The following is a 20,539-nucleotide window of genomic DNA, read 5'->3' as shown; positions in this document are numbered from 1 at the left end:
GGAGACGAGGAGGGCAGGATGGGTGGGGGCCAGCGAGCTGCGCCTTCGTCTTCCCGCCCCCTCCTCGACGTCTGGCCACATCCCGCCAGCTCACGGGGCGAACTTGGAAGGTAGGGGCGAGGTGACCCTCTGACCGGCGCGCCCTCGAACTTCCGCCTTGCCCACCCCGCGCATCCTATGAGGTCCTTCACAGGGACCCGCCCGGAGAATCCCGCCTCTGTCGCTCCGGGCCCAGCCTCGAGGGACCCTCGAGGATATGCTCCCCTGACCTGACTATGGAGAGGGGGCCAGCGCGGAAGCCTCTCCCGGACGAGTCTGGCTGACCCCGGCTACCCCGAGGTCCTAGCAGCACGGGGTGGGTATAGGGGAGGGAGTGGAGGAGAAACAAAGTGCCCCCAAGCCTCCACCCGGTTTCCCTGCCCGGTCACAATGACTTTCGGAATCTGCACCTTTGTGTTGGCTAGTTCAACTCGCTTCCGGATACAGAGAGCAAGCAAAAATGGGAAACTGGAGTCGAGGGGCGTGTGAGTGGTCCCGTGTGACTTGGAAATCTAGAGGGACAACTCCAAAATCCGACTCCGAGTCCAGTAAGAGAACTGGAGCCCTCCCCAGTGGCCTTCTCTGAGGGCAGCCCCTCCGCTCCCCTCTCCCCTGGGCGGTGCCGGGTGCCGGGTGCCGGGACGGCGGCCTGCCTCTGCGGGCCAGAGCCAGTTCCCGCTCTTCGGAGGGTACCTGGGGGGGTGGGTTGTGCAGACCGAAGTGGAAAATCTTCTCGGCACCTTCCCCTGCACAGTCTACCCACGGGGCATTTGTTTAAATTAACAAATTCCTCGTTTTTCGATGCAAATACTCCTGCTGCGAGGGGTTCACTTACTAGTTAGTAGGTTGGCTTTAATGCATTCCTTAGCCAGCCGTCTAGAGCGCGGCAATTGTAAAGGGAGAGTTGGAGTGGAAAAGGAGAGAAAGCAGCTTAGAAAGGGGCCTTTTTGCCAAGAGGGGAACTCCCTTTCCCAGACTTCAGCTGGCGACGCCGGCCGTCCTACGCATTCCATCGGTGCTCAGGTTGACGCAAACCAGTTCCTAAAGCTGCCTCTTAGCCCTCGTTCCCCTCAAGGGGCCAGAACGGGCAGGTCTGATCTCCTCTTGCCCTTAAGGCCTCATAATATTTGCGTGACAACCGTCAGGTCTTCTGTCTTTCCAACCCAAGCCACTCCTTTCTTGACTCATTCTGCATATCTCCGGACAGCCCTCTCTTGAGCTCTACCTTTTCATCTGTTCACTGGCAGTCTTCACCTGGATGTCTGCTAAACACTCACATCCCCCCCACCACCAGCAGCCAACCAGGAGGCCAGACAGAACGTGAGGGACAGCCTCAACTGCTCCTGTACCTCCTGTCACCCCACATGTCAATGCCTCACTGAGCCCCCTGGATCCCCAAAAGCTTTCAAAGCTGTCCCCTCCTTGGTATTTAGACCTCTCCTTCCCTCTATCCATCCTTTTCTCTGTCCATCCTTCTCTCTGTCTCCTTTTTAACCTATGAGTTGTCTTTTGTCCCTCCCCTGCTTAAAAACCTCTGTTGGAGTCCCATCCCCTGTGGGCGAAGGCCACCTTCTGCCTCTGTAATGGGCTCTTTACCAGGTGTCCCACTCCTTGCCATCTTCCTTGGCTAGAACTGCCCACCTTACCCCCCAAATCCTCACCGTTACTGGTTGAGGCTCCCTGGAGCATCCCCACCAGACCCTTAACCCTGTATAACCAGCGGCATTGCCTGGCACTGTAATTCCCTGTGAAGAGGGCCATCCTTACACTAAGACATGGGCTCCTCTAGGGTGGACACCCTGGTGTCCCACTCATCTTTCATCGCGGTCCAAGGGGGTGCACTGGTTGGGCAGTCACTAAGACCTGCTGCTCTGCATGGTTTCACCGCCCTTGAAATTCGACTAACACGAAGTGGAAGCTGTCACTTTCACACTTGGTTGCACTGAGGAGAAAAGACTCATTTTTTTTAAAAATCAGAAAATATTCAAGTGAATTACATGTATTAAGATGAGTATAATAAAACCTTCCAATTGAAAAATAAGCTAAAAATACCCTTCTAATTATAAAATCAGTTTAGAAAGTCACTGTGTTCTGAAGGCATATAACCTTAAGCTAAATTCCCCATGTTCTATTTTCAATCCTACTTAGTGCTTATTGGGCAGGCTATGATTAAAATCTCCATTTAACTGACATTTTGCCCTAAATCATTCACAAAATAAAGTAGAGGTAAATATTTCAAATATTTATACTTGATTAGTCCATCGTTGGTGCTCTGTAAGCATTCGTTAAGGAATTAATGATATGTTTTAAAAACTATTTAGTTATTTTATATATTTTATCTAAAAAAATATTTAGTTATTTGATATATTTTATCTGAAGATTTTCAAATATTTATACTTGATTAGTCCATCGTGCTCTGTAAGCATTTGTTAAGGAATTAATTATATGTTTTTAAAAAATATTTAGTTATTTTATATATTTTATCTAAAAAATTTTAGTTATTTTATATATTTTATCTAAAGATTCTTTATTTCTTCCTTTGGGTTATAAAAGGTAAATATTGGAAACAAAGTGGATTCTTATTTATGTAGCAACCTCAGCCTTCAGGCGTTTTCATTTATGTTTATAAAATGTTACTTTATTCTGAGGGAGAATTGCTAGAAGCAGAAGGAAGCTTAGAAATGATCTGGTCCAATTCTTCTTTTACAGAAAAAGAAGCAGAACCAGAGGGCTAAAATGATAAGCCCAAGATAAAAAGACTGGCTAATGGCAGATTTTGGAAGCATGTGCTAGTAAGTCAAGACTACCTTGTGTGGATTAAGGAACTGCAAGTTTCTGTTTTCTTATTCTAAATATTTTTAGGGTCATATGGTATGCCACCAGACTATTACAGGTTAAAACACATCTGTATTCTTAAATCTAGTAGGAAAATGACTTTGTAGTGAGACGGTAATCCTTAAATATACATTTTAAAACTTCTAGAAACAGGTGCTTGATAACTTTTAATTAACTATAGCTTTTAAATCCATAAACCCAGTTTATTTTTGTCACTCTTAAAAGACTTTTTCAGTTGCTTTGAAAATCAACACATTTAAACCAGAGAGGCAGCACCAACAGTCAGTCCCCAGAAGGCTACAGGCTTGAGGCTAAATGGACCCCCCAGATACAGGTGAAAGGTAGGAAAAGGACAAGATGTAGCCTCTCTCACTGCAGCTCCAAGAGAAACCCTACTCAGTGGATAAAAAGACTTCCCCACAAGGAGACTCTCCGAATTTAGATTCTTCTGTTGTGTGGTGAGAAGTATTTTACTGGTGAGGTGGAGGGGGAGATCTTTCCTTACTTATTCTCAGAAGGATAATTTGTAAATGTGGGATTGTAACATGTTACAGAAATAAGTTTAAAACACAATCAGGGGCTTCCCTGGTGGCGCAGTGGTTGGGAGTCCGCCTGCCGATGCAGGGGATATGGGTTTGTGCCCCAGTCGGGGAAGATCCCACATGCCGCAGAGCGGCTGGGCCCGTGGGCCATGGCCGCTGAGCCTGCGCGTCCGGAGCCTGTGCTCCGCAACGGGAGAGGCCACAACAGTGAGAGGCCTGCGTACCAAAAAAAAAAAAGGAAGAAAAAGAAACAAAAACAATACAAAAAACACAATCAATTTATCCCTGTTCAGTAAAGAATTAATCTTACCCAAAGAGAGGTCTGACCTTTTCCTTGGGCTCCCGGGAGGTGACCTCTAAGCCATTGGAATGTCTGATAAGAGTGTCTTTGCTTACCTGGGGGCTGGGGCCACATCAGATAAGGTGGAGGCTTTGGGCCACGTGACAATAGCTCAACCTCCAGAGGGGCTGAAGACTGAGGTCAGCCATCTGGGTGGCCAACCAGTTCTAGCAGATGGAGCCCCAATAAAAACTCTGAGCACCCAGGCTCAGATGAGCTTCCTGGTTGGCAATATTGTCATACGTTGTTACCCGGGAATGTTAGCTCTGTCCACAATTTTATAGGGACAAGACAACTGGAAGTTCCGAGTGGAGCTTTTCTGGATTCTGTCCTATGCACCTCTACCCTTGTCTGATTTAAAACTGTAGCCTTTCACTGTAATAAGCCATAGCCATCAGTAACAGCTCTGAGTCCTTCTCATTAACTGAGGGTGGTCTTATGGGTTGTGCCCTAACTTTGCAAGCCTTGAATCTGGTTTAGAGTACAGTGACCACGTTCCTCTTACAGCCTTCCTTTCCTTGGTCTCTTTTTCTCTCTGTCAGTCTGCCCCATACGCTGCTGCCAGGTTAGTTTCCCTCAAGCACATCTGTTTCCACACGTCTGTTGTTTTCAGTGACTCCCCAGTACCTTGCTGGTACTTCATTGCTAATGGAGTTAATGAGCAGCCTGGACTCGGGCTGCCCGGTTGGGAGCTGGGTCACCCCTGAGAGCTCCCATGGCCCTGCCTTTGCTCTGTTAGCTCTGCCCTGTTATCACCCACTTGCATGGTTTCTCTTCCCAGTGACCTGAGATTTGGGGGTGGGGCAACTCTGAAGATGTCATTTATTTCTGCTTCCCCAGCATCCAGCCCAGCCAGGAGGCATCAGGAAATAGTCAGTGAATAAGTAAATATGGGGAAGTTGGTAGGTGTTATGTGGACATGTCCTTGGTTTCATTCTTTCTTCTACAGTTACTGAGTCTAGCACTAGCCCTCCCTTGGTGTTACATCTTGGCCTTCTTGGGTTAGAAGGTAATTCTCTCACTGACCTCTTTGGGAACTAGCAGGTTTCTGGGGTTGGTGCCTCAAGCGTGGGGGAAGTAACTGACCTGCTGTGGTGAGTCAAAAAACCCATTAAAACTGGATTCGTTGTTTTGGTGAAGTGAGGAGCGTCTTGTTCTTTTCAGACGTGGTTGCTATGGTGGACAGTTGTTATAGTTTTGGTTAAATAGGGAAAAGCCCAGAGGGATGAAGAGATGCGTACAAATCTTTGTCTGATTTAAGAAGATATGCGAGTGTTGGACAGGTTTCAGTGATCATGGGAAGTAGGCATCGCGGTCCGAGGGCTTAGCTGCCCAAGCTTCGAGAGTACTCCGCTGAGTACCTTTTCAGAATCAAAAACAGGCAGCCAAGCCTTGCTCCACTTCCAGGCGTGAGAGGCAGCCTGGATGATGTTGTTTGGCTAGTGCAATGTCGGAATTTCCAAAGCAATTGGATGGTTCATGTGTCCTTAGTACTGTCCTTAAAAGGTTGAGCCAAACGGTGGCTGTGTCGTCAGTTATGAGATGCAGACAGTTGTATGGCCCGGATAGAAATGTATTTCTCAAAACAGGCTCCCCAAAATAACTCATGGATAAAACACTATCGTGTCGTGTGTTTGCCTGAAACTGCGGAAAATGAGAGCGGGTCCGGGATGTGGGTTTCTTTGGAACATTCCTACCCAAGGATCTGGGGGCACATACAGCCTGAGGATTTTGGCTATGGGTGATGTCATATACTTTTGACCAATAGGAGCATTTCTGAAATAAGGGGGACCTAAGAGAAAATACCGCTATTTCCAAAATATGTTGAGGATGAAATTTGGAGAAAATGACATTAGGAGTTGCCTTGGTACATTCCTAATCTAATAATTTACATTTTAAGTTGTGGCCATTAGGGTTTATACACTCTTAGTTGGAACTCAAACTGTAAAGGCATTGACAGCCCACTTCCTTCCACTCAAACATTTATTCATTTTAAATCACCTTACAAACTATATAGCTAGATCTAATTTAGTGCTATATTAATTAGAGCGTTTTGTAAACTATGGTATACTATACAAATAGAAAGTGATATTATTATTATTTAGGAAGCCTACATTTAACGCTCAAATACATTCGCTATTGTAATGGAGAATGCATTGCCTTAACTATTAACCAAATGTAGCAAAACTATTTAAGATATGAAACAAGAAAGAAAAAGATGTCCATTCATAAATAAAATATACTTGAAGGAAAAGCATGCAGTTAAACAAAATTAATAACTAGACGTTGTTCACACATTGTTCTTTGAAAATTGCAAATAATTGGATTTTAGAGAAATATTTTCCTTAACAAGAAGTACGTAGCATGACAACTTTTCATTTCCTACCGAAGCAAACCACCTCGCCCTTAACATCCAGTAGAAAGAATGTTTTGTATTGAGTCACCAGGACTAAATGTTCAAGGATTTAGAGTCTCATAAAAAGACCAATATGTCTTTGGTAGAGACGGGTCACTTTATGACAAGAGCTGTTAGGAGCACAAAGGAGGTGTCCCACCAGACAAAGTGCCTGGTTCCAGGTCCTTGACTGCCTGCCATCACGTTGATGAAAATGCCTTTCTTCCCAGGAATTCAAAGCTTTTGACTACTGTTGGGTATTTTGGGAGGCTCTAAAATAAGGGAACTGGTGACCACAGTGTACAACAAACAAATGAGTGTTATAATAAAGAGAAAGCACGATATTTCAAAAGCACAGCAGATACACAGCAATCAAAGAGTTTAAAAAATGATCAGCCAGTGTTAGCCAAGGCTTGGAAACTGTTGTTTGCCTCTGGAGGTGGGAGTGTGAATTGGTGCAACCTTTCTAGAGGGCACTCTGACGCCCGTATCATAAATCTGCACATGTTCATACTCTTTGGCAAAGAGATTCTAATTCTAGGAATGTATCCTAATGAACTGTAAGAATCCATGTGAAAAATTAGCTACAAAAATATTTATTACAGCGTTATTTATAACAGTGAAATATTCGGAGTAGCTAAAAGTCCAATAATAGGAAATCGACTGTTTAAATTATGACATGTCTCTAAAATGGAATATCACTAAAATGATTTAGAAAATCTTTAATAATCTGGAAAGATGCCCGTAATATATTGACTAGATTGACTAGAAAAGCAGATTCCCAAACTGGATGGTAGCACGATCTTACTTTGTTTGTAAATAGAGTTATATATATGGACTTTTAAGCATACAGATGTATTTGAAAAGAACTGGAAGAATGATCACCAAGAACATTTCACGGTACTTGTGGTTGATTGGTCAGATTCTGAGGGAATTTTCATCTCTTTACTCATATGTGTTTAACAAAAAAAATTTTTTTTGCAATAAATGTGTCACTTATGTAATAAGGGGGAAAATGTTACTTAAAAAAAAATCAATCCCTTAAGGCGCATACATCTAGAACATGAGTTTAAAGTGTTCACATAACCATAGGGAATCCTGATGAATTTGAAAAAGGGGGCTTATCTATTTTGTGTTCTCTAGATTTACTTGGGGGAAAACACCTCAATTCATTACATAAACCTAACTTTTAAAAAGCTCTTCAGTTTCCAAAGAATCACAAATTCAAATTTTGCAGTAGATTCCTTCCTGACAATCTCTAAAATTAAAGCACTTACCTGATATTCTAATCTGCCTGGTTGTAAAAATAGTCCCTTTTCCAGAAATTCCCCTTTTCCTTCCATAAACCCACGTAAACAACTCCTAACCAGAATGCTCTTTCCTTTTCCATTGAAGTCCTGGTCTCATGGAAGGAGTCATCAAAGAAATGACTGCCTCCCATCAAAGGCAGGTCTCCTAACACCACAAGCCTTTACCTGCCCTCCTGCATGTCTCACCTGGGCTGGCTCAAATGCCACCTCCTCCATGAAGCCCTCCCTGCATCCTATCTCATGGCAGGCTGTATTCGTTCACTTAGGGTCTCCTGTAGCACTTCACCAAGGTTGTCTTTAAGGCATGATCATATTCTTGGAGAATGAATTCTCTGTCCTCCTGGACTGTTTATGGAGACAGGACTCAGCCTGATTGATGTCCACCCCCTCACTGTGCCTGCAGAGACCTTGTACATCCTGGAAGACATAGTCACCAAATGGAGGTGGAGTGGAGGAGGCTTGAAAGCACAGTCGTTCTTTTGGTCTCATCCCAGCACTTGGTAAATTACAGTCATAGAAACATTTACAAACCCTTTCCTTTCACCCACTAAATACAAACTTCCTCTCCTTGCTACTGCCTTAACAGGTGAGTGCACTGTTAGTTGAAGTACCATCCCTTCCCCGGGGGAAATGTCAGTTTACCAGCAAAGAAGTGAAATTTCACTTTTGCTTCTTTACCTATTTACTGTTCACCCCTCCCCTGAGCTGACCGGTTGATGCTTCTTCTCCTAATTTTAAACCCATGTCTCATTTTTTCCACGCAGTGAAGATTGCATGCTAAATTATTGCTATTTCTAACGTGTTGCTCAGCCCTTGGAGTAGCTTTGATTTGTCACAGTGTCAGTGGGATCTCGAGGCTTGTTTCTTTGTTAGGCTCAGGGTAAAGAGATGGTCCTTATTAGTCTCCCTTTTCTTCCTAACCATGAGGGTCTTTTGTAGGGGGTCTCAGAGGAGGGTCTTAAGCTCGCCAGAAATACATTCTTCCCTTTGAAATTAGCATTTGTTCTTTAAAAAGAAAGAGGCTCTAACCTGTCATCAGTTGAGTGTTTTCTGTAAGAAGTGAAGGATTTTTACCAGGAGACAGGAAAGCCTCCTAGACACAGTGAGTCAGGGAAACAATAGAACTGAACTGGAAAATTCCTTCCTGTTGGGAGCATCTGAGAATACATGGTGTCCCTTCCATAACCTAAGGCCTTCGTTTCAGCACTTCACATGTTGTGAATCTCCACCAGCTGTGTGCGGGTCTTAAAGACGGAGTGCTCTAAATTTTCTGTTATGACCGAATTGAAAATCTTCAGGACAAACAGGCACTTATGCATTGCTGATGGGAGAGCAGAACTGTCCAACCTCATATGGAAGGGAATTCGACCCTAACTAACAGAACCACATGCGTGCAATGGACTGAGTGTTTGTGTCCCCCGCAAATTCGTATGCTGAAATCCTAACCCCCCAAGGTGCCGGAAGTGGGGCTTTTGGAAGATGATTAGGTCAGGAGCGTGGAGTCCTCATCAATGAGATTAGTGCCCTTATAAAAGAGACTCCAGAGAGATCCCTCATCTTGGTCTTGGCTTTCCCAGCCTCCAGAACTGTGAGAAATAAGTGTTTGCTGTTTACAAGCCACCCAGTCTATGCTATTTTGTTAGCAATTCCATTTCTCAGAATTACCCCGAAGACACTCCCTGAAATACAAAATAAGATGTGCAGAAGGTCGTTCTTCATGACATTATGTTTTAGAGCAAAATATTGGAAACAACCTACATAGCCATCCAAAGAAGATTGGTTGACCACACCATGGTATAGTCACCCTGACGAAGTCCTACGTAGCAGAATCGAGAATGAGGAAGGCGTTTCTGAACTGGTATGGAGTGATTTCCAGTGCTACGTGAAAGAAGCAAGGTATGGAAGAGCACATGCAGTTTGTGAACTAAAGAAGAGGAAGTCATACAATTACACACCCCACCCCACCCCATCCCAAACGAGAAACATGGGAAGGAAAGAAGAGAAACCAGTAAAGATGGTTATTTCCAGAGCTGGGGTAGAGAGTAAGACCTTTCTGAGTGTACTTTTTATATAGTTTTGAATATGTAACCATGTAGATATTTTACATATTCAAATAATTTTTAAAAATATAAAAGTATGGGGGGGGATCAAACCCTAGAATTGAAAATAAACTGAAACAAATGAACTTAAGTAATTATCAAGTTGATAATATAACAACACAAAAAAATTCAAGTAACTTTTTAATGTAGTGCTCTGTCTTTGTGCCATTACTGAGATCTATTCTAGGACTAAAAAAAGCAAAGGCATTTTAAACTTTACTTTGTAGGTGTGGCAGGTTGAATTGTGTCCCCTGAAAAGATATGTTGAGGTCCTAACGCCTCGTACCTTGAATGTGACTTGATTTGGAAATAGGGTCTTTGCAGATGTAATGGCGTTAAGATGATATCATACTGATTAGCCCTAATCCAATAACTGGTGTCTTTATAAGAAGAGGGAAATTTGGACACAGAGACACAGACACACAGACAGGAGAACACTGTGTGAAGACGTTGGCAGAGATCGGAGTGATGCATCGACAAGCTAAGGAACACTTAGTGTTGCCAGCAACCACCAGAATCTAGGAGGGCATGGGACAGGTTCTCCCCTGCAGCTTTCAGAGGGAGCGTGGCCCTGCCTTGATTTTGGACTTCTGGCCTCCAAAACTGTGAGAGAACAAGGTTCTGTTGTTCTTAAGCCACCCAGTTTGTGGTAGTTTGTTGCTGCGCCTTAGGAAACTAATATAGTAGATTCGTTATTGGTTATGGTATAGGTAGATTAATTGTGAAATTCTTCTTTGAGTATTTGTAGAATAGAGCATTATCCTATAATATATTGATGTTGAGACCCAAGGGCCTCACTGTTAGAAAAAGGAGATGAAAATATGGAATAGGGAGAGAGAGGAGGAATGCTGTATGTCAGGTTGGAATTGAAGGTGTCCCTATGAACACACATGCATGCACACACACACAAGCACAAACACGTTTCCTCGCTCTGTCCACTGAAAAGTCCTAGAAGCGATGGCCTTCCAGTAGGAAGGAGCACATACAGCCTGAAGATCTTGGTTTCTGAGCACATACAGCCTGAAGATCTTGGTTTCTAAGTATCATTCTGCACTAAAACTAGGGCTCCTTGGAGAAATGGTTGACTTCAGGTCTGGGATGTAGAAATTATATAAAGTATCCTCCTGTGTCAGAAAGTAAGGAAATGCTCAAGGACATGAAGGAATGTGTCAAAGGGACATAATAGCCATCTTAAAGGGGCTCTTACTGGCCAAACTAGTGACAGTAATGGATTCACCCGACACGTTGAATTAAACAACAATCAACCACCATGAATCCATAGTGAAGCTCGAAAGCAAAGTAGAACCAAAAACAAAGGTGAGTTCTTCTTCACAGAAGAATATCGACTAATACAAGTAGGAGGAATAACAGAACATTCTCATTTTACAATTTCCAGTGTCATGGTTGATACAGGAAGGATCATTAATGGATGTTAAAAGCCACTGAGTGAAAGATTAATAGGAAAGAGGATATTTACATGTTCTCAAACTATCACTTTCCAGATAACCTATTAGTGGCGAAAGGAAAAATTGTACCTTTACTTCGGAGCAGTCTGGCAGCTCCTGAATTAACCAAATGATCAAACTTAGCCTCAGGAATAGCAGGCCAGCTGACATTAGTGCCTCTTGATGGGGTGCAGTTTGAAGTACACACCACCTAGATGCATTCTTGCTAAAAATGTTTAACCTGAATGTAACCAAGTGTCTAGCCCTAACTTTCAGTTTAAAGAAAATATAGGAGTAAAGGAACAGGTTAAAAGTCTGTACAAGGAAGCAGTCAGACACACAGTGGGGGCCATTCTGCCATTGATAAGCCTGGATTTTCACAAAGTCAGTCATGGAGAAAAACGGGGAGACTGTTGAGATTATAGGAGTCTAAAGAGAGCATCTGACAAATGCAGTGCTCAGAATTTAATGAGACCTTTATTCACAAATCCCAGCTGTAAAAGACATTTTGTGGGGAATTCTCTGGGGGTCCAGTGGTTAGGACTTGGAGCTTTCACTGCTGTGGCCCGGGGTTCAATCCCTGGTCAGGGAACTGAGATCCCGTAAGCCACTCAGCAGAGCCACAAAAAAAAAAAAAAAAAATAGACTGGTAGACTATATAGTAGTCTATATAGATAGTAATCTACTATAGTAGATTACTATATAGATAGTAATCTACTATAGTAGATATCCAGTGGTTAGGACTTGGAGCTTTCACTGCTGTGGCCCGGGGTTCAATCCCTGGTCAGGGAACTGAGATCCCGTAAGCCACTATATAGATAGTAATCTACTATAGTAGATTGATTATGGAATGATTGTGAATCTTCTTAGGTGTGATAATGGCATTGTGATCATGTCGAAGAATACTGATTCCTAGAAGCTTTGCACTGGGTATTTAGGGGTGAAGTGTTTGATGCCCGCAATTTACTTTCCTATGGTTTAGTGGAAACAGAAGAGGGAGAAAGAGAAGACACATATGCAAGGTGTTAATCATTTAGGAGGTCTAGGTTGAGGGTATATCTGTAGGTTAAATTTCTTTCTTTATAAGAAGTTGGGGGAAAGGAAAAGAAGTATTTAGAGAAAGGGCACATTTGGTTTAAAAAACTGTATTAACAATCAATTTTAAATGCAGTCGGATGTAAAGTATAGAATATTGAGTTAGGGATGGTGTAAAGGCTGAGGGAATGAGGTGGCCTTTGCTAGTCACCTTGCCAAGCGTGGGAGACCCTCCCGGCATGGGAGCCCCAGGAAGGCAGAGCTTTTGGTCTCCTGTGTCCGCTACTGACCCCCTGGTACCTAGAGCAAAGCCTGGACCATCGTACTTGCTCAGCAGGCATCTGACACGATGAAGTGTAAGTAGCTCAGTGATAAATACCTTTGTCTGATTTCTGATCATTTTTTTAGGATAGACTCTTGGTCAAGATTAAGATTTTTATTGCTTTTCACATATTTCATGAAATTACAAAAGGTCATGCCAGTTTACACCCAACCAGTGTCTCTCTCTGTACGCTTTCCGGTATTCAGTATTTGAATTTGAAGCAATGTGTCAATTTGGTACATGAAAAATGAAACCTTGTTCTGTTTCGCATTTTTTTCTTTACTAGTGAAGTCGGTTTCTTGTGTGTGTTATGATGGTTTTGTATTTTTCTTTTGTGAATAATCTTTTTGAAACTGAGTAATTATTAGTCAAATCCATTTGACCTGCCTTCAATAATTAAGGTCATTTTAAGACTTGCATGTCTTCCAAATGGCACTTAGCCTAAACAGTGAGATGTTTGCCTGAGTTGTTTTTGAGGAACTTGGAGTCAGCTGCCTCTAGTTTGAGCTGAGCTGAAAGTCAGCCGCATCTGGTTAGAGCTGGGCTGGTTAAGACTGGATAGGACCACTGACCCTCCAACTGGGCACGAGCAAGTGGGTGACCCTTTGACGTCAGAGGACTGAAAACCCCACCCACAGATCGTGCTAAGAGCCTCCGTTGTTGAACGTGTAGAGGCCTGTAGCTTAGTTACACCTGAGCAGGGTGATAATGACTGCACCTTTTCCCAGTTTCCTTTCCCCACTCTCCCACACTCCCCGTGCTTCCCATGCTCCCCACATGTATCGGCCCATCATTCTTCTTTATAAACCCTCTCCTTGCTGCAAACCTCGGAGCCTCCTTGCTGCAAACCTCGGAGCCTCAGCGTTTTGGCTTGCTGTGTGTGGGGCGAACCCAGCCTGGTTCAGTAATGTTTTTCTTTTGCTTTTTTTTTTTTTTTTAATTAATTAATTAAATTTATTTATTTTTGGCTGCATCGTGTCTTTGTTACTACGCGTGGGCTTTCTCTAGTTGCGGCCAGCAGGGGCTACTCTTCAGTGCTGTGCGGGGGCTCCTCATTGCGGTGGCCTCTCTTGTTGCAGAGCATGGGCTCTAGGTGCACGGGCTTCAGTAGTTGTGCCTCGTGGGCTCTAGAGCGCAGGTCCTGGACCAGGGTTCAAACCTGTGTCCCCTGCATTGGCAGGTGGATTCTTAATCACTACGCCACCAGGAAAGCCCTCTTTTGCTTGTCTTAATTTTAGGGTTTCTATGGTTTTCCAATGGATTTGTAAATTCAGTGAGCTGTGTTGTTTGTATACATTTAAAAAAAAACGTAGCCTGGGGATTCCCTGTCGGTCCAGTGGTTAGGACTCTTGAGCTCTCAGTGCTGAGGGCCCGGGTTCAATCCCTGGTTGGGGAACTAAGATCCTGCAAGCTGCACAGCATGGCCCAAAAAATTAAACAAACAAATAAACAAATTCATTAATTTAAAAAACGTGGCCCATTTTGTAGGAAAAGAGCATTTCTACGATATGTGTGAGTGGAAGTATCAGCGGGGCTGCCAGGGCTGCCGAGGGACGGGTAGTGGGGTTGGCTCTGCAGCCACTCTCCCTTGCCTTGACACCCTGCCCCGGGATTCCTGGCTCCACTTTCCCACTGGGGTGTGGGGCAGGGTGTTAGGAGATGAGGGTCTGGGGGAGCAGAGGAAGGCCTGGCTAGAAGAGCTGTATTCCGATTTTACAGAAAGGACAACCAAGGGGGCAGGACCTCTGTCCATGGACGCGTGCTGTTCCAGGGCCAGCAGGGCAAGGAGAGGGTCAGGGGAGGCTCTTAGTCCTGACAGTTGCTGTGACCTCAGGTTACTTCCTGGAGGTCCCCTCACCACTGCCTATCCCCCTGCCCTCCTCTGAGACAGTTTGTTCTGAAACTGTCACCATCAAAACCAGACTTGCCTTGTCTGCTGGTTCAGTCAGTTTCACCAACAGACGATTGATTTCACCACATGCTTCAGAAAAAAAGGAAGAACAGCTGACGAATGTGTATCAGCTGCCAAGTGTCCAGTAATTAATTCCACGAGTGAGTGCTGAGCGTCCACACCCTAAGCCCCTGCAGACGACTAGGCCTCCGCACCCACTTTGGCCTAACTCTGCAAAGAAATAAGTAGCAAGTAATTTGTAAAAATAAATAAATAAATAAAAATAAAGTCAATAACAAGCTGCTGCGTGTTGCACGCACTACTCAGAGCTTTGAGGGTGATTTATTTATTTATTTTTAATAGATCTTTACTGGAGTATAATTGCTTCACAATACTTGTTAGTTTCTGTTGTACAACAAAGTGAATCAGCCATATGCATACATATATCCCCATGTCTCCTCCCTCTTGAGCCTCCCTCCCACCCTCCCTATCCCACCTCTCTAGGTCATATATGCAATGGAATATTAAAAGCCATAAAAAGAAATGAAATAGAGTTATTTGTAGTGAGGTGGATGGACCTAGAGTCTGTCATACAGAGTGAAGTAAGTCAGAAAGAGAAAAACAAATACCGTATGTTATTGACTTTAAATGGTCATTATGTGCAAGCCCCAAAACGACAGACAGCGCCATGCTGATAATATTACACTGATGGTTTCCGAAAAGATGCTCGTTGAGGGCCCGTTATTTCATCTATAGCTGCTGAAGGATGTATTTTATTGACTTACCCATCATAGAGGCCTAGTAAATACTTCTTGAAAAATTACTGGATAAATGGTACACTTAAAGTTGTAAACAGATTTTCTTTGTTTAAAAGTTATCTTAATTATGGGAATGGAAGAATTTCTTTAAGAATCTGATAACTTTAAGGGGAAATTTCAATTAAGACTTGGCATCTTTATTTTTCTTTTTTCAAGGAGGCCGGGTGTTAATGTGGGGTATCCGAGGTCAGATTCCCTTGAGATAAAGATTCGAATGCAGATGACTCCTTAAGGAAGAGCTCCCAGGAGAAACGAGTGAGGGAGTGGAGAAGCAGGACAGGGAGAAGAAATGCCAAGCAGAGGGTTTCAGGCAGAGTCCCAGTCTCAGCTGCCCCCACAGGGGTGTGGGACATTAACTGCCCCTCGGTCACAAGGAAGCTGGAATTTTATACTGTGGTGTCAGTCATTGCCTGAGGGCTGTGAGGGCCCTGCGTGTGTGTGTGTGTGTGTGTGTGTGTGTGTGTGCGTGTGTGCGTGTAGTGTCCCAGATGGCAGGGGAACAGGAGAAAGGCAGATGGGGTCAGAGGGATATGATGCCAAGCATTCTGCCCAGTATATTGTGTATATGGGTAGAATTTACCTTCTAGCGCAGTTTATAGAGTGTTCCCAATGTATTAGTTATCTATTGCCGTGTAACAAATGGCCCCATGACTTTGCAGCTTACAGCAACATTTATTCTTTCCTGGGCCAGGAAGCACATGTTTCTTTCACGGGGATGCAGTCCAGCTGCTGCCATGTGGGCCTTTCTTGGGCTACCCAGTGTCCTCATGACATGGAAGCTGGTTTCCCCAGAGTGAGTGATCCACAAGAGGGAGAGACTAATGCCTGCTGCCTTTTATGACCTTGACTCTAATTCACATGCCTTTAAGCCTTCCTATCAGTTGGAAGTGGTCATGAAGTCCAGCCCACACTCAATAGGAGGCCATGAATACTGGGCAGTGGGGCCACTGGGTGTCTTGGAGGAGGAATACCCCACATTCCTTTAGCTTTTTGCCAGAAAATTCTGAGGACAACCAGTGTCGCTGTCCCATTGTGTGTTTGACACTCGCCAAAGCAAAGACTGCAAAGTGAACAAAGACACTGGGTCCTTTCTGCCGAAGCTGCTGTCCCTTTAGCCCTCTCTGGTTGACCAGGAATTACCCTCCGGCAGCACGGGGTTTTCCACACATGCATCATCTCAGGCACTTCCTGTGGCCCTCTTTAGATGTAGCAGACTCTTTCTGTAAAATGAATTACCTGTGATTTGCTGTTCTGCCTTGAACCCAAATCCAGCATCTCATCTCCTTGGCTCACACACAGGTTCTTACATGTCTCCCCAGGCCAGGTGTGATGGCCCTGTCTTGGCTGGCATGTGACTTTGCAACCTGGGAAGACCTGACTCCTGGCATAGTAATTGAACTTGGCCGAAATAGAGCATGTGATTATCCTACAGTGTGGAGTCAAGATCTTAATCTGGAGGTTTTAGTTGCATGGCTGGCAGTGTCAGGATTCAGGAGACAGGCAGTGCCAATTACCCACATCAGAGAGGAGAAAAGCAAGGGGGGAGGTCTGACAGTCCCTTCCAGGGCGCTGCGTGCTGCCTGCTCTTGGTGCCACCAGGGTGCCGAGGGCCACATCACTCGCTCTTTTCTCTCTCTAGCCGCGCACCCCGCCCGTCACCCCCCAATTCCCTTACGTGCAGTGGAAATCCCCGTACATTGTTTATAGGCGAAAGAAGTCATTTCTCCCATGGATTCTTTTTTTTTTTTTTTTTTTTTTTTTTGTGGTAGGCGGGTCTCTCACTGTTGTGGCCTCTCCCGTTGCGGACGGAGCACAGGCTCCGGACACACAGGCTCAAAGGCCATGGCTCACGGGCCCAGCCCGCTCCACAGCATGTGGGATCTTCCCGGACCGGAGCACGAACCCGTGTCCCCTGCATCGGCAGGCGGACTCTCAACCACTGCGCCACCAGGGAAGCCCAATCCCATGGATTCTTGTGTGAAAGATGACTTGCTCAATGGTATTGCTGTAGTCAGTGTGATGGGAAGTTTTGAGTGGCAGTTTTTTATGGTATCTCCTTTTTTAAACTTCAAGTGTAGTTGATTTGCAATACTAGTTTCAGGTGTACAACATAGTACTTCAGTATTTTTACAGATTATGCTCCATTAAACTCCGTTAAAGTTGTTATAAAATATTGGCTATATTCTGTGCAGTGCATTACATCCTTGTATCTTATTTATTTTATATCCAGTGGTTTGTGTCTCTTAATCCCTTTCCCCCATCTTGTCCCTCCCCCTCTCCCCGCTGGCAACCACTACTTTGCTCTCTGTATCTGTGAGTCTGTTTCTGTTCTGTCCATTTGTTTATTTTTTAGATGTCACATGAGTGAAAACATACCGTATTTGTCTGTCTGTGGCTGACTTATACCGTAAGCCAGAGGCAGGACATTGCAGTGAGACTTAGTGGAGGCTTTGCTGCTAGAGTTGAAAGGTGGAGGGAAAGCACAGAGCCCTGTGAGGGTCTGGTGCCGTCCAGGGACAAAATCCAGGTTACCAAAGGATAAAAGGGCTGCAAAACCTTCAGCTGCCACCAGGAGGGTTCTGTTGGTGACAGGCTGGGGCTCACACCTCAGGCAAGGACCTGGAACCTGTGTGTTCTGCATGGTGATTAAGGCAGCTCTTTAAAAATAAAGCCAGCGGGACTTCCCTGGTGGCACAGTGGTTAAGAATCCGCCTGTGTGCAGCAACGAAGACCCAACACAGCCAAAAATAAATAAATAAAATAAATAAATAAATTTAAAAGTAAAATAAAATAAAAAATAAAGCCAGAGTAATGCTAATGGAAATACGAATATAAATCCAAGGACAACACATAAGAACCATGTAATATAAGAAATGTTAATACGTATAAGAATTGCAGAGGAAATTCAAGCTATTCAAATTCCAGCAGACATTTATCAAGCACCTCCTATGTGGCAAGTACTGTTTTAAATGTTTTCCATACGTTCTTTCATTGATTTAATTGATTTCTCATGAGTCTGTGGAGCAGGGTAATACTTATTAAATTTCAGAAACTTTTCTGCCGCTTGGCATTTGCTTTTTTCTTGTACACTGCTTTATCTACTAGCCAACGTGAGAGTTCCAGGATTTCTGGGAGATGATCTATCATTGCATCTAGTACCCTTTTACTGATTATTCTCATGGTGATTACTATGCTTTTCCAATAGTAGATTAGTTAACTTCATGGGTCACTTTCTACAAGGAAACAGTATTATTTGCCAAACAACATTTTGGGGGTTTGTATTTTCTGACTTTGCCATCTTTTTGCTGGAAAATCTTGGCAACATAACCACTTGCCTTGATCAATCTCCCTTTGAAAAGGGATTGGTGTATCTACCTCTTGGTATTGATGGTGTAAATCTGAGACTGCTACTCCTACGTGACCAATGTGCTCAAAATGAATGAATGAGAAACAAACAGTAATAAATCAGGCCAGAGGATAGTTGACATACATCCTCTTATGAAAATTCAGTGGCACAAGCTTCTCAGTGATCTGCCCAGAGCCAGAATCCTCCTTGGAAGAACTCTTCTGTGGATGCTCCAGGACACGTAGTCAAGGTCACAGTTCTTTCCGTGGAGCATGAGTTGAAGTGATTGGGGCCTGGAAACCTTTCCAAGAAGGAATGCACCAGAACCACACAACTAAAGCCCAACAATAGGCTTCTGGACCATAGGCTTTAGGGCACTGAGGCTTTCTGGGAAGTTTTCAGGGAAGTGGTTGCTAAATGTTCCTCTGAGTCACCAAATAAGGAGTTTTCTGATAGAAATCAGCACTCAGAACAGTGGAGGTGCTCAATGAATACCCATTAAATGACTGAACATGTAAATAAATGGATTCCTCTGGTTTGCAGGGTGAAGCATCTGCCAAGAGTAATGATTTTTGTTTTAGAGCAGCCAACCATAAAAATGATTCATTCTTCCTACTGTATGTGGGTAACAGAACAGATCATCTGTGAAGGCAACTGTTGATTTGTCCTCAGGGCTGCCATGTACAGCAGCTCAGGCTGTGCACTGCCCAACTCCAGGGGTCCCTTTTACATAGATGACAGTGTGAATGGTGCCCTCCAGACTTGGGGCCTGGAATCACATCCTCAAACGAAGGATGCTTCATTCTCAAATCTGTGACAGGGGAGGCGTGCAACCAGATCATTCATTCATTAACTATCTTAGGCCTGAGGATATGACCATGAACAAAGATGCCTTGAGCTAAGTATCATCTGATAGAAAAGACAAGTCATCAGGAAATTATAAATTAATACCTATGATGGGGATAGTAGACAGCACTATGGGAGCTTGAGAGAGGAGTTTCTAATGCAGCCTGAGACAGGAAGTGTGACAGAGGGATGGAGGGTCAGGGAGGGCTTTCTGGAAGAAGCTAAGTGAGACCTGAAGGATGAATAGAAAGTATCCAGGCAACAGTGGTTGATGTGGGAGCAGCAGGTGCAAAGGCCTTGAAGTGAGAGCACTTTTAAATCCTTGAGATAAACAGGAAATGCACGTTCGCTATTGATCATTGTTCTCAGCACTTTATAGATATTAACTTAGTTTTCTTCATCGTGCCGCCAGTGAGTTAAGCATTGCTATCATCCCCAATTTAAAGATGCGTAAATTGAGGCAAAGCAAGCCTGAGTAACTTGCTTTCACACCTAGTAAATAATGGAGCCAGAGTCAAACTTGCGAATCTAGATCAAGAGCCTGCGGCCTTTATGTTTCAAGGCTCAAGATATTTAAAATTTTTTCTTACATTTTGAAAGAATCTCAAAAGTTGTAAGTACAGTACAGTACAAAGTACAGTACAAAGAACGTTTTTCTCTTTTTAACTTTTACTGAACTATTGGAGGGTCAGTTGTTGACCGATGTCCCATCATCCCCAAATACTGTTTAGTCTGTATTTTCTACAACCAAGGACCAACTCCTATATAACCAAAATATCACCAAAATCAGACAGTTAACTTGGATACACTATTGCCAACTAGTATTCAGACTCCATTCAGATTTCACCTGTTGTCCCAATAATGTCCTTCACAGAAGAAAGATCCAATCCAGACTCATCCAGTGTGTCTAGCTGTCTAGCTGCTTTGGTTTCCTTCAGGCTGGAATGGTTCCTCAGTCTTTGCCATTTGTAACCTTGACAATGATTTCAGGCCAATTATTCTGTAGACTCTTTCTTGATTTGGGTTTTCTGAGGTTTTCTATGATTAGATTCAGACGTTGCCCACCTTGTTTAGTTTGGCAGGTTTTTGAATTTTACCAAAATGAAATCACACTGTATGTATTCTCTGTTCCCTCCCGAAGACAGATGCAGTTTATTGTTTGCTTGTATGTGCTCCACCCTGTCCGTGTGTTTTCTGGTTTCAAACTCGGCTCTTTTCCTCTATAGTATGAGGTGACTGAGGCTTGGGAGGAGTGAGGATTTATTTACCCCAAACC

General features: G+C 43.9%; 1 protein-coding gene across 2 annotated transcripts in view; it reads right to left on the bottom strand.

The window, feature by feature from the left end:
* The window catches only part of NGEF (neuronal guanine nucleotide exchange factor), a 110,173-nt gene that overhangs the window by 39,100 nt on the left and 50,534 nt on the right, over positions 1 to 20,539 (bottom strand). The window lies entirely within an intron of this gene.

This window comes from Neophocaena asiaeorientalis, unplaced genomic scaffold, assembly GCF_003031525.2.
Source record: "Neophocaena asiaeorientalis asiaeorientalis breed wild unplaced genomic scaffold, Neophocaena_asiaeorientalis_V1.1 scaffold388, whole genome shotgun sequence".
Lineage (NCBI taxonomy): Eukaryota > Metazoa > Chordata > Mammalia > Artiodactyla > Phocoenidae > Neophocaena > Neophocaena asiaeorientalis.
The sequence above is the reverse complement of the archived record's forward strand: the minus strand, read 5'-3'. Positions and strand labels throughout refer to the sequence as shown.